Below are 12,292 nucleotides of genomic sequence, written 5' to 3' on the forward strand. Positions count from 1 at the left end.
TTGTGGATATTTGTTTTCACTTTTGTTGGGTAGACATGGAATTGCAGGGTCATTGTGTAGCTTATGTTTAGCTTTATAAGAAACACCACACTGATTTCCAAAGTAGTTATACCACTTCAACCTCCCACTAGAAACTTATTTGTGTTCTGGTTGCTTCACATCTTCATCAACCTTTGGTAATGTCAATCTTTTTGATTTTATCCATTCAACCGAGTGTGTAATTTTCTCATTGTGTTTAATTTGCATTTCTCTGATGACTAATGATGTTGACCATTTTGCCATCAATTTTTGGGCTTCCGTACTCAACTCCATGCCCATGATCAAAAGGAAATGCTATAATTAAAAATCAAGCACATCAATGCTGTAAAATATCTGCTACAAATAGTTTGCATATTGATTAACCTTTAATCCCACCTGGTTGAAGTGTTATTTTATATACACTTAAAGACATTATTTTAGTTCCTGTCTTTTCTGTGCAGTTTTCCTCCATTATTTAGCTGGATTTAGCATAAAGTAACTACTCTCTTGGTAAAATCCTCCTGATAATTTATATGATAATCATGAAGTGGAGCCTTCAGATTTCTTAATGCCTTGTATTTGGAGCATGTCTTTCTTCTGGAGTGCTCAAAGCCCTTTGATGTTAATATTCACAACATCTTTGTGAAGTGGGTAGGAAGCACTGGGAGAAGTTGAAATTCCAGAAGGCAAAGCAACTTAGCCCAAATCTTAAAGTAAACTGATGAAATTCAGACTTGAATCACAGTCATCCGATGTGTCACCAGACCTACTTTAACCTAGCAAACCAAGTCACCTTTCCTAATGGAGTCAGACTGATAAAAGGTTCAAATAAAGTCAAGTGGCTTCATCTGCTGCTATAAAGTTAATATAGTTCTCTCCACCCCAAATCTTTCAGAACTAGAAAGTTATCATGAGCTGTGCATGTAGAGTCCCCATGGGTTTGTGAATTGATGGTTATAAAGAAGAACAGAGTCATTCTGCCCCATGGAAAAAGATGTGTGAGAATGCAGTAATGTAAAAAACAAGTTTCAAAGAACAATGCACAAAATCTGCTATCCTCTCATACACACATACATATTTTCAAATAAGAAGACTCTGCATTTTGATGAAAAAATAACAAAGAAATATGTAAGACCTCTAGCAACAAAGAAATAAAACACTTCGGTGTTCCACATTGGCTTTTCCTGCATCTGAACATATTGCATATTTAAAGAGTCACTCTAAAGTAATATGTCTGATGTTTAACAAATATGCCAGAATCTACACACCCAAATAGGTGCTGTTTTCCTCAAAGGAGGCATCTTGGGATGTTATACACTTACTTCAATGTCACTTTGTCACTGATAGAAACACTTTTGGAATTGCTATTTCAGAATTGCCTTTAGAGCCTAGAAACATTCTTTTGTATATTTTCAGGATTCTGTGGCTCCATAAAAAAGGATGCTTCATGCATTCTCTCACCATTTTAGTGCCTTAAGTCTTAGTCTTCTTATTCTGAGTCTCCTTACACCAAACCTCTACCCAATTCTGATCTCCAGATTTTTAGTCCATTCCTCAATCTCCCATTCACAGGTTATTGTAGAGTTCTAACGTGACCACTAGCTTCATAATTTTAGCTGTAATCTTCACGTCTTTTCCTGACCACATTTCTGATTTTTCTTCTGCCTAACAGCTTCAGACAGCTCTAAGTAAAAATCTTTTTGGTGTAGCCTGACACGTGGAACAATTATCCTAGCTCAACCCCTGGATATATGGCTACTCACCCACTGCACCCATCATCCCCATGAGCAGTGGCCAAAGACTCAGTGGCACTTACTTCATCCCCATCTTCTGAGGACAAAATTTATTTGTTAAAACAGCCCAAAGTCATTTGGTACCAAATCTAATGAATGGCATCTTGAACCCATGCTGTGCATGGAAAACAAAGAATGAAAAAGAGACTATAAAGTAATGAGACTGGATTTATCCTGTGGCTCTGAACACTACGTTGAATTATTCTCCATAGAGTAGGGAATGCCACTTTCACATGCAGTGAAGGTTCAGCTCTCACTGCCACTACTGGTGGGTCAGTTGTACCTCTGCCTCATGTCATCTTTGCTCTGGGACCTCTGCTGATGGGACTCATCTCCTGATACAGGAAAATTAGATGTGGTGAAACACACACTCACAAACATTTAGGGGCACTGATAGCAGAGTGGGAATAAATATATAGCTTACCATAGATGCCTGAAGGGAAAACTAAGTTTATTTAAAAAGGTAGTTTAAAAAATATATTTTAAACATCTTTAGTAGAGTAAGAGCATGTTCTTATATATCTCCAACAACTTTAAAATATTTATGTTGTACAAAGAAAAGTAATGAATGGGTAAATAAAAACAGCAATAATTAAAATACTTTAGTCCTTTATTTGGATAGTGCATTTTTATAATAGCATTTATCAATTTATTTTCCTACCTGCATTTTGCCTTAATATAAAATGAATTCATATTTCCCCAGTTGGGAAAGCAGATTATCCCAAACATAGAGATGGGGAAGCTGTGTCTAAGGTCGTGGCTCATGTTCAAAGATGACCTGGATACTGTTCATATGTTAACCTATGTCAAAAACGCAGTGCATCATTTGCAATATTTCCCATGCCAGATTCACCCAAAGAATTTGACTTAAAAACAACAACCAAAATTGTCTATTTAATAAAAATGCTTATAAGGCTGAGTGCCAGGATTTAGATTAATGCATAAGAGAATCTGGTAGTTCTCCAAGTGCATGTGGGAAGTAAGTATTCATCAGAATTGATAGGGAGGGCAGGTCAGCGCAGGTAGGGGAGGGCTGGGGAGGCCTGGGCAGCAGAACCATTTTCTCCATGGACAAGGCTGGAACATAATCACACGAAGGGAAGAGGAGAATAGTTAAGGCAGAAAGTTGTATCGCATTATGTCTTCCTTCCACGCACTTAGCTCGGGGTTTCCAACATGCAGGGGAGAGGATAGAAAGGGCACTCTGTGCTCCATCACAGCAATCCTACAAAGGAAACAGCTTTTAAAAGCCGCAAGAAGGATTTATGACTTCAGGGACCTTTGTGAGTCCTTTTATTAGCCTAGTACATCACTTCTCTCCCATCTTTATGCTGACAACACTTCTCAGCCCTTCTCTGGATTTCTTGTCAAACTGGGCAACTATATAAAATGAACAGACAAGAGCTGCAGGAAAGGGCTGATTGATTCCTGTGTATGCCCACACATTTGGAATAATTTTATTCTGCTAAGCAGTTCTCTTATGCAGGCTTCCAGTGAGGGAATCTTGGATTGTTTCTGACAACTATGTGTTTTTAAAGAGCTTTATTTTTTTCTTTCAGTGTTCTTTCTAAGAACATAAATCAACATGTAAGGAGAATAGCATGCTAGCCTAAATGGTTTTACAAAAGTTATTTGAAATTTGTAGATAGCTCTGATTAGTGTGGTTTGTCCATCAAAGTCAGTAAATGTTGCAGGTCCTTTTAAGCCATTTATGCGGCTGACTTTTTATTTCCACTACCTTTGCTTATGAATGTGAAGTTTTTAAGGGACGGCTCAAATTTTACCTCCTCTGTAAAGCCTTCCTTGATTTCTCCAAGCTATAATTAATTTCTTTATTTTCTCTCTTCCAACAACAATAAAATTAACAGTTGCAAAAATTTAATGAACACTTACATATCCTATAGGCATTAGTCTGGGCATATTGATTCACTGATTCTCTACAACAATCCTATGATATCCGTACTGTGATATTCTGAGGCCCAGAATAGTTCAGTGGCTTGGCCAAGATATTATGGCTAGAACATGGAAGAACGTAGATTTTTTTTTTTTTTTTTTTTGAGCTAGAGTCTCGCTCTGTCGCCCAGGCTGGAGTGCAGTGGTCTGATCTTGGCTCACTGCAACATCCACCTCCCAGGTTCAAGCAATTCTCCTATCTCAGCCTCCCGAGTAGCTGGGATTACAGGTGCCAGTCATCATGCCCACTAATTTTTGCATTTTTAATAGAGACAGTGTTTTACCACATTGGCCAGGCTGATCTCAAACTCCTGACCTCAGGCGATCCACCCATCTCGGCCTTCCAAAGTGCTGGGATTACAGGCAGGAGCCACTGTGCCCAGCCCAGAAGAACATAGATTTTAACCAAGACATAGGCATTCTTACTCCAGAGCATGTATTCTTACCCTCTGCCCTCTACTGCATCTCCATAATACTTCTAATGACATACACCTCCAGGAACAATCATCTGCAGTAGCTGACCTTTACTGGATGCTGCACAAAACTAACTTCAGTGTTTTATTAAGCTTCTTGAGATGTGCACATTGTACCAATGCTCTCTACTCTTGGTTTACTGATGAGTAAGGAAGAACTGAAAAGAAGAGCCCTCATGAATGGATTAGTGACCTTATGAAAGAGGTGGGAGAGCTGTTTGCCCCATTTCCCCTTCTTCCTTCCACCAAATGAGGATACAGCCACAAGGCACCATCTTGGACACAGAGACAGCCAGCCCTCACCTGACACTGAATGTACTGGCTGCTCCTTGATCTTGGACTTCCCAGACTCTAGAACTGTGAGAAATAAATTTCTATTATTTATAAGTCCCCATTCTCAGGTATTTTGTTATAGCAGCACAAATGAACTAAGGCAAGTTACCTCTTGAGCCAGAACTGAAATAAGTATAGCAGGACTTGTGGACAAGTGATAAAGGATGGGAGAAAATTGGATCATAAAGTGAATGAGGTTTTCAGATTTCCTTTATATGACAGGGAACATAATTTAGTGGAAAGGACTTGGTATTGAATCAGAGAGACTGGATTTTAAGTATAGTTGTACCACTTATTAACTGGGTAAACCTGGCAACTTTCACTTCTAAGCTTCAAAGTCTCCATATGCTAAGAAGGGTATCTGTACTTACCCTGCAAAAGTGTTATGTCAAATGAGGGAAAAACTTGAAGCTCAGTAAATGTTAGTTTCCTTGACCCTACAGGTCATGATTTGCTGGTTATACAGGTAGTGTAGAACCCAGTCCAGTACTCTCTATTTTGGGGAGGCCATAGTGGCGAAAGGTGAATTCAGAGGAAAGGAAAAACCCAGAGTCTTATTATGTTTCGTTCTTTGTTTTTGTGCAGTCTTTGCTCCTGCTTCTATCACGTCATCCACGTTTAGTTGTGATGCATTACCAGGTACTGTGATTAATACATGAAAGATGTGCTTGAGAATTCCAAGCTTTATACAATGCTGATTCAGAGACTTTATTGTGACGTCATTTTAATGTCTGAACTAATGGGTAGTTTGGCCAGACTTACTAGATTTGAAATTATCATTAATTTCTTTAGTACCATAATACCATTAATTTAGGTGAACCTTTATAACATAGAAAGTGTATAGTATTTAGCAGTAATTAGCATCCTTTAATTTGAAAGAATTGCCAAGTAGTTTTCTCTCTTGGCTTGGTTGTAGGTAGCTAAGTGCAGCTGAATAAAAATTAATCACAAAGGAAACAGCTTGTGTTTTATGTTAAATTTTCCTTTAATGGATTAAAAAATATTCTTTGGTATAATATTTTATCATAATGAGGTAAATTTGAATCACCAATGTTATAGAATGTGAATAGTCCAAATGCCATAAACCTTATGGCTAGAACCATTCACCTACAGATGCACATGTAGGGTATAAAGTAAGTATAAAACTTGATATGTCTGTCCATATGTTCATGGCGTTGTGAAGATCTTAATACTGGCTCTGCTATTATTATTCCTCTAGAATCACAATATGAAGTTTCATATTTTTATGTGCATTTATAGTAAATGTTACTCTTTGCTACCCAGAGAGGCATTTAGGCAATCTCTGGGTATGAAAACTGCTGACATTTTCTGAATTTCAAATGACAAATGAGATGCTCCTGTCCGTTTACTGTGTAACTCCATAGCATATGGTGCTTCTGCTGGTGGGTGTTATTTCAAAGTTTGCAAATCACACCATGAGAAAGTCCCTCTGGTGGGCTCCTGGAATACTTAGCAACTGTGAATCTGAAGTGACAGTACAGAGAGAAAGGACTAAAAAAATAGCTTTTTTTTTTTGACAAGGAGAAGGCAGTACAAAGTGAATGATAAGTTAATACAGGGAGGTGGAGGAGTAGAGACACCAATCTAGCAAAAAAAGAAAAAGAAGCAGTTTTTCTTTTTATAGGAAAAACTAGGAAATTATCTGAATTCTTTAGTACTGTAATAATGTCAGATTTCAGAGAAAAATAATGATTCAGAGACTGGCTAGAATGGGAATAATTGTCAAGTATGCTATAAAGAGGTTTAGAAATGGAGGAGATCATTGTTTCATGAGATACAGAATGGGGACAAAATGATATCTTATCCCAGAAATCATTACTTAACCCCAAATAATGAAGGTTTGAAAAGGAAGCCCCTGCTCTCCAAAATAGGGCAGTTTGTTTAAAACCAGTTCCCAGCAGAGCCTTGGTTTTTTCCATTGTGATCTATTATAGTGGGCACATTGTCTTGCTTTGTTCAATGATGCCCACATTCCAGAGCATTTCTACAATGGTCAATAGACCAGTCAATTAAATAGAAAAGCCAGTGAAAGTGGTTGCTAGAACTAAATGACTGACCAGTTTCATAACAACAGTTCAGCCAACTGCCCTAAGGACCACTGCCCAAAGCTCATTTCTCCACATTCCTCTTTCAAATCTAAAAACTTTCCATTGTTCTTCAAATACAATTTTTTTAAATTTATTCCTAAAAAGTTCAGAGAAAGTGTGAGCAACGTAAAATGATTTGTTTTTTAAGTTGAACCTTCTTTTCCTCCCATTCTGGAATCTTTAAATAATTTTCCCCAAAATCCATGGAATCCTAGATGTATTTTCATGTATGAAATGAGAAATAGCCAGTAAAATAAGCAGGTGGGGTAAATGATGTTGAATGTCTTCAGATATTTTAAGTTCTTGAACTTATAGGTGTTAGGAGTTGATCTCAGATAATAACAGGAAACAGCAACAATAATCATAGGTAAAATGTATTTTTATGCTAAGCATGTCATGTGAATTCAATTTCATAATCCTCACAAAAGCAAAAAACCTTACTATCCCCATTTTACAGATGAGGAAATTAAGGCAAAGAGGGACCAAGAACCTTACTTAAGGTCCCTGGGGAAGGAGTATAGCAGTTACCTCCTTCTAGTATTGATGTAGAATGAAAACTGGTTAATTTGTCCGTAAAACCTTCAGGACCCCTGCCCCTTCTCCCATATACTCAGCAGCCCTAAGGTGAGCCATTACAGCCCACCGTTGTAGTTTCTGACTATGACCCTTCTCAAACCATCGGAAATTGGATCTAAGGATGGGTCATATTATACAAGGTCTGGATTGTGCCAACCATTTCTTTGCCTGTGGGACTTATCTTAGGCCTGAGGTGACCCAGAGGCACCTGAGCAAACAGAAGAGGCCATTGGCTAACCCAGGGAAGGACCACCATAGAGGGCAGTGGGGGTGAAGGAGCCAAGAGTAGGAAAGAGCAAACTCGACTGTCCACATTTTACTCCCCAGCTCTTGATTGCAGGAGATCTGACATATTACTTGTGATGGAGTTCCATGGAAATCCCTTATGGCCTTCTACTAAAACCTTTTACAAATTTTTCTTAACCATGTTTGAGCAAGTTTCTGTTAAATACAACCAAATTATGCTTAAGAATTATGATTCTTCTTTGAGGGGCTTCTGTTCTGTGTCACCCCAAACCACTCTGAGTAGTTACATCAAAACGTATGTTCATTCACGGCCTCCCAAAACACCTATCCCCTTTTACCCCTAGTACTGATATTGTTAGCAGAAGGCAAGACTGACAAAGCGTAAACAAAGAGGCCAAGTACTGCTCACTACCGACAAGATCAGGAATGACTTTGAACAAGATAGTATATGTCAACTGACCTATCACAAGTCTCTTTAGAAAATGTTTGTTTTTAGGCATAGGCAAGGATTTCATGATTAAAACACCAAAAGCAATGGCAACAAAAGCCAAAATAGACAAATGGGATCAAATTAAACTTAAGATCTTCTGCACAGGAAAAGAAACCATCATTAGAGTGAACCGGCAACCAACAGAATGGGAAAAAATTTTTGCAAGCTACCCATCTGACAAAGGGTTAATATCCAGAATCTACAAATAACTAAAATAAATTTACAAGAAAAAAACAACCCCAGCAAAAAGTGGATGAAGGATATGAACACTCTGCAAAAGAAGACATTTATGCGACCAACAAACATATGAAGCAATGCTCATCATATTGATCATTAGAGATATGCAAATCAAAACCACAATGAGATACCATCTCACATCAATTAGAATGGTGATTATTAAAAAATCTGGAGACAACAGATGCTGGAGAGGATGTGGAGAAATAGGAACACTTTTACACTGTTGGTGGAAGTGTAAATTAGTTCAACCATTGTGGAAGACAGTGTGGCAATTCCTCAAGGATCTAGAACTAGAAATACCATTTGACCCAGCAATCTCATTACTGGGTATATATCCAAAGGATTATAAGTCATTCTGTTATAAAGACACATGCACATGTATGTTCATTGCTGCACTGTTTACAATAGCAAAGACCTGTAACCAACCAAATGCCCATAGATGATAGACTGGACAAGGAAAAGGTGGCACATATACACCATGGAATACTATGCAGCCATAAAAAAGAATGAATTCATGTCCTTTGCAGGGACATGGATGAAGCTGAAAACCATAATTCTCAGCAAACTGATACAAGAATAGAAAACTAACCACTGCCTGTTCTCACTCATAAGTGGGAGTTGAATAATGAGAACACATAGACCCAGGAAGGGCAACATCACATCACACACTGGGGTCTGTTGGAGGGTGAGGAGCTAGGGAAGGGATAGCAGGGGGTGAGGAGATTGGGGAGGGATAAGATTAGGAGAAATACCTAATGTAGGTGACGGGAGGATGGGGACAGCAAACCACCATGGCATGCATACACCTGTGTAACAATCCTGCAAGATCTGCACATGTACCCCAGAAATTAAAATATAATATTAAAAAAGCTTGTTTTCCTTCATTTCTTTTTTCTTTTCTTTTTACTTTTTTAGAGACAGAATCTTGTTCTGTTGTCCTGGAGTGCAATAGCACAATCTGGGCTCCCTGCAACCTCTGCTTCCCAGGTTCAAGCTCCTGCCTCAGCCTCCCAAGTAGCTGGGACTACAGGTATGTGCCACCACACCCAGCTACTTTTTTGTATTTTTAGTAGAGACAGGATTTCACCGTGTTAGCCAGGATGATCTCCATCTCCTGACCTCATGATTCACCCACCTCAGCCTCCTGGAGTGCTGGGATTACAGGCATGAACTACTATGCTTGGCCAATGTTTTCCTTCATTTCTATTTATTCAGTAGAATTATAGCAATACTGGGTTCTGTGTTTTATAGGTTAATGCCAATGGAAATCTTAACTCTTGCAGAACTATGTGAACTCTATTTTGAGCTGGGGAATGTGCAGTGAAGCAGTATGGTTAAAAGTGGAGTCAAGCCAGCTGACAACAAGAGTACCCACCTCATAGGCTTAGAACAGTGGCTGGCTCACGGAAAAAGTTTGAATGGTACCAACCAAGAGTACTCTTTAAGTTCTGTGCAAAGACATCATTAGTACATTTGGCCTACAGTAGCTGCCTGTTTTTCCTGTCTTGAAAGTAATGATTATTAGGCCCTTTACCTCTTATTTGCTTGCGAATCTTATTTTTTCAGTATTTCTCCAAGAAATATAGCAACACACTCAAAGGTTTGTCATTGACTTTTATTTTTTGTGACACTTTTCTAGAATATATGAGTTGTTGACCAAAGACATTTTAATAGTACTAGATTTAAATTTACTTTCCAACTGTTTACTTTTCCCCCGATTTTTCAGTAAATGAGAATGTGCATCTCAAAGCTTGTTTATAGTGATGCCCCACAAGGTCCAGGTCATCCTAGGGTGCAGCTCTTCCAGTTTTCTGCTTTCATTTGATATCAAATATTAAAGAGGAGAAACAATTTTTAAAAGTAAAGTGTATGGGATCCAACAGAAGACATGACAGGAAATGTCAGGTCATATGTATATATGTAATAAGTATATATTAAGTATATAATATCTTCTTTCTTTTTAACTTCACTACACTCAATAAATGTTGACTGAATTAGTTCTTTGACTGAATTAGTTCTGCCCTTAATACATTGGAAATTGAACGTTTTCCTTCAAGATATAATTAGCATGTTTCTTCAGAGCATCAGGATAAACAGACTACTAGGTGTTTTTTATCAATGCTATCATTTAATTTTATAGAAAAATATTACAGATAGGCGGAGATGACAAGCCATAGTTTCATGCTGTGTAACTCTATGCAAGTTTCTATTATGATTATATCCCTTTTAGTGGAGATTCTATTGTGATTTGATGTCACAAAATATCACCTCTCTCTGACAGATACTGTAAGCCAAACTGCTTTTAGGAGCCAGTCAATCTCAGAGTGACGGAAGTCCTATATCGTCATCAGATCCAGCATTAGGAAGGGGTTTGTGTTTTATCTGTCACACTTACTTGATGTACATAACATCAGTTGCAAGGACCACATTTGTAAGAACAAGTTGTCCAGCTGTTCCATTGACATCAAGGCTCAGAAACTATAGGCTGGGCTGCTGTGTTATCGGAAAGGGAGCCACCAGCATAGGAAATCAGTTGCCATGTAGGCGAACTCAGACGTGAGACATGGAGTAGTGCCAAATGGCTACTGAGTTTAGGCTGGAGGCATGTTCAATAGAAACAGCTGGGAGATTACGTTAACACACATTGCCTCTGAGAGGCAGTCATCCAAACACAACAGTTTGCTAGGAGCAAACTTGACTAAGAACAACCCTTGAGCACTAGGTAGCCAAGCCATGTTTTCATGACTCTAACAAAAAACCCACCAGGGCCATAGAGTGCCTTTGGGAGAATCTGGAAAGGGCATTCCTTCTGGATGGCCATATTAGAAAAAGGCTGATTTCTAGTGGAATGTGCCAGTTATCAATCCACTCCCCCACTAATCCCTTCTTCATTGGCCTGCTAATGGATGCTGGAGCATTTCTCCCTTGTCAACTGGCACTAAATTAAGCTGGCAATAGAGGGCACCGGAGGAACGCTGGAGGAAGAAGGAGCTTCTCTTCCTGGTTCTAGTGTGTGCTATTTTGGCATTTGTGGCACATCTGCATTGGCATCTTCCCCCAGCTTTCCAAAGGATGGCTTCCCAGCAAGTTTGGTTCTTGCTGCACCTCAGCAAACTTGTCGACATTCAGTGGATCTCTATAACAAAGCCTGTATCTCAGCTCTGGTAGGCAGGGGTCTTTTGTCTAATTTATTCCTTATTTGGGTGCATTGCCTGTGTCCTGGAGGTAGTGTTTGCTCCCTAAATCTGTTATCCTTGTATTGTTTTGAGTTCCTTTGATGCTTAGTAACTAACCTTATGTTCCTCCAATCTACTGTTGTAGTTAATTATTCTATTTATTTATGGTTTCTGTCTCTTGAATGAACCTTGACTGACTCAGTGAATGAATTAGAATAGTGACCGTTTTACAAGATTTACTGAGTGAAGGTGCCTTTGTGCAAAAAATAAATGCCTCTCTCTGCCAGTGACAGCAGCTTTTACCAAGACCTTCAACTTGTTGGGCAAATGAAAGTTGGACATCAGCCTCCGTTTACCTGCGTACATTTGGCAGGCAGCTTTGAGGAAGTGCACAGCTTGCAGAACCATTAGGAATACCCTTCCTGGGGCCACTGAAGCTCTATAAATTGTAAGATAAATTGCCACGTCTCTGCTCTCAAGATGATCTCAGGCTAGTGGAAGAGACAGACAAGTAAAGAGAGAAAGGGAAATAGGTGTTGATGGAGGGAAATGTAGGATACTATGGAGAAATATAGGAGAGATCCTGTATCTATTGCTGCATTAGAAATCACTCCAAAACATCCAGGCTTCAAACAACAATCAATATTTATTTTTTATGGTTTGGATGTTTGTCCTCTCCAAACTTCATGTTGAAATTTGGTTCACAATGTTGAGTGGGGCCTAATGGGAGATGTTTGGGTCTTCAGCCTGGATCCCTCATGAATGGCTTGGTGCCATTCTTATTGCAGTGAGTAATCTTGCTCTATTAGTTCCTGTGAGAGCTGATTGTTAAAAAAAAGTCTAGCATGCTTCTTCCCCTCTCTCTGATGCTTTCTCTTTTGCCATATGA

Source organism: Sapajus apella, unplaced genomic scaffold, assembly GCF_009761245.1.
Source record: "Sapajus apella isolate SASKATOON/1434 unplaced genomic scaffold, GSC_monkey_1.0 scaffold84, whole genome shotgun sequence".
NCBI lineage: Eukaryota > Metazoa > Chordata > Mammalia > Primates > Cebidae > Sapajus > Sapajus apella.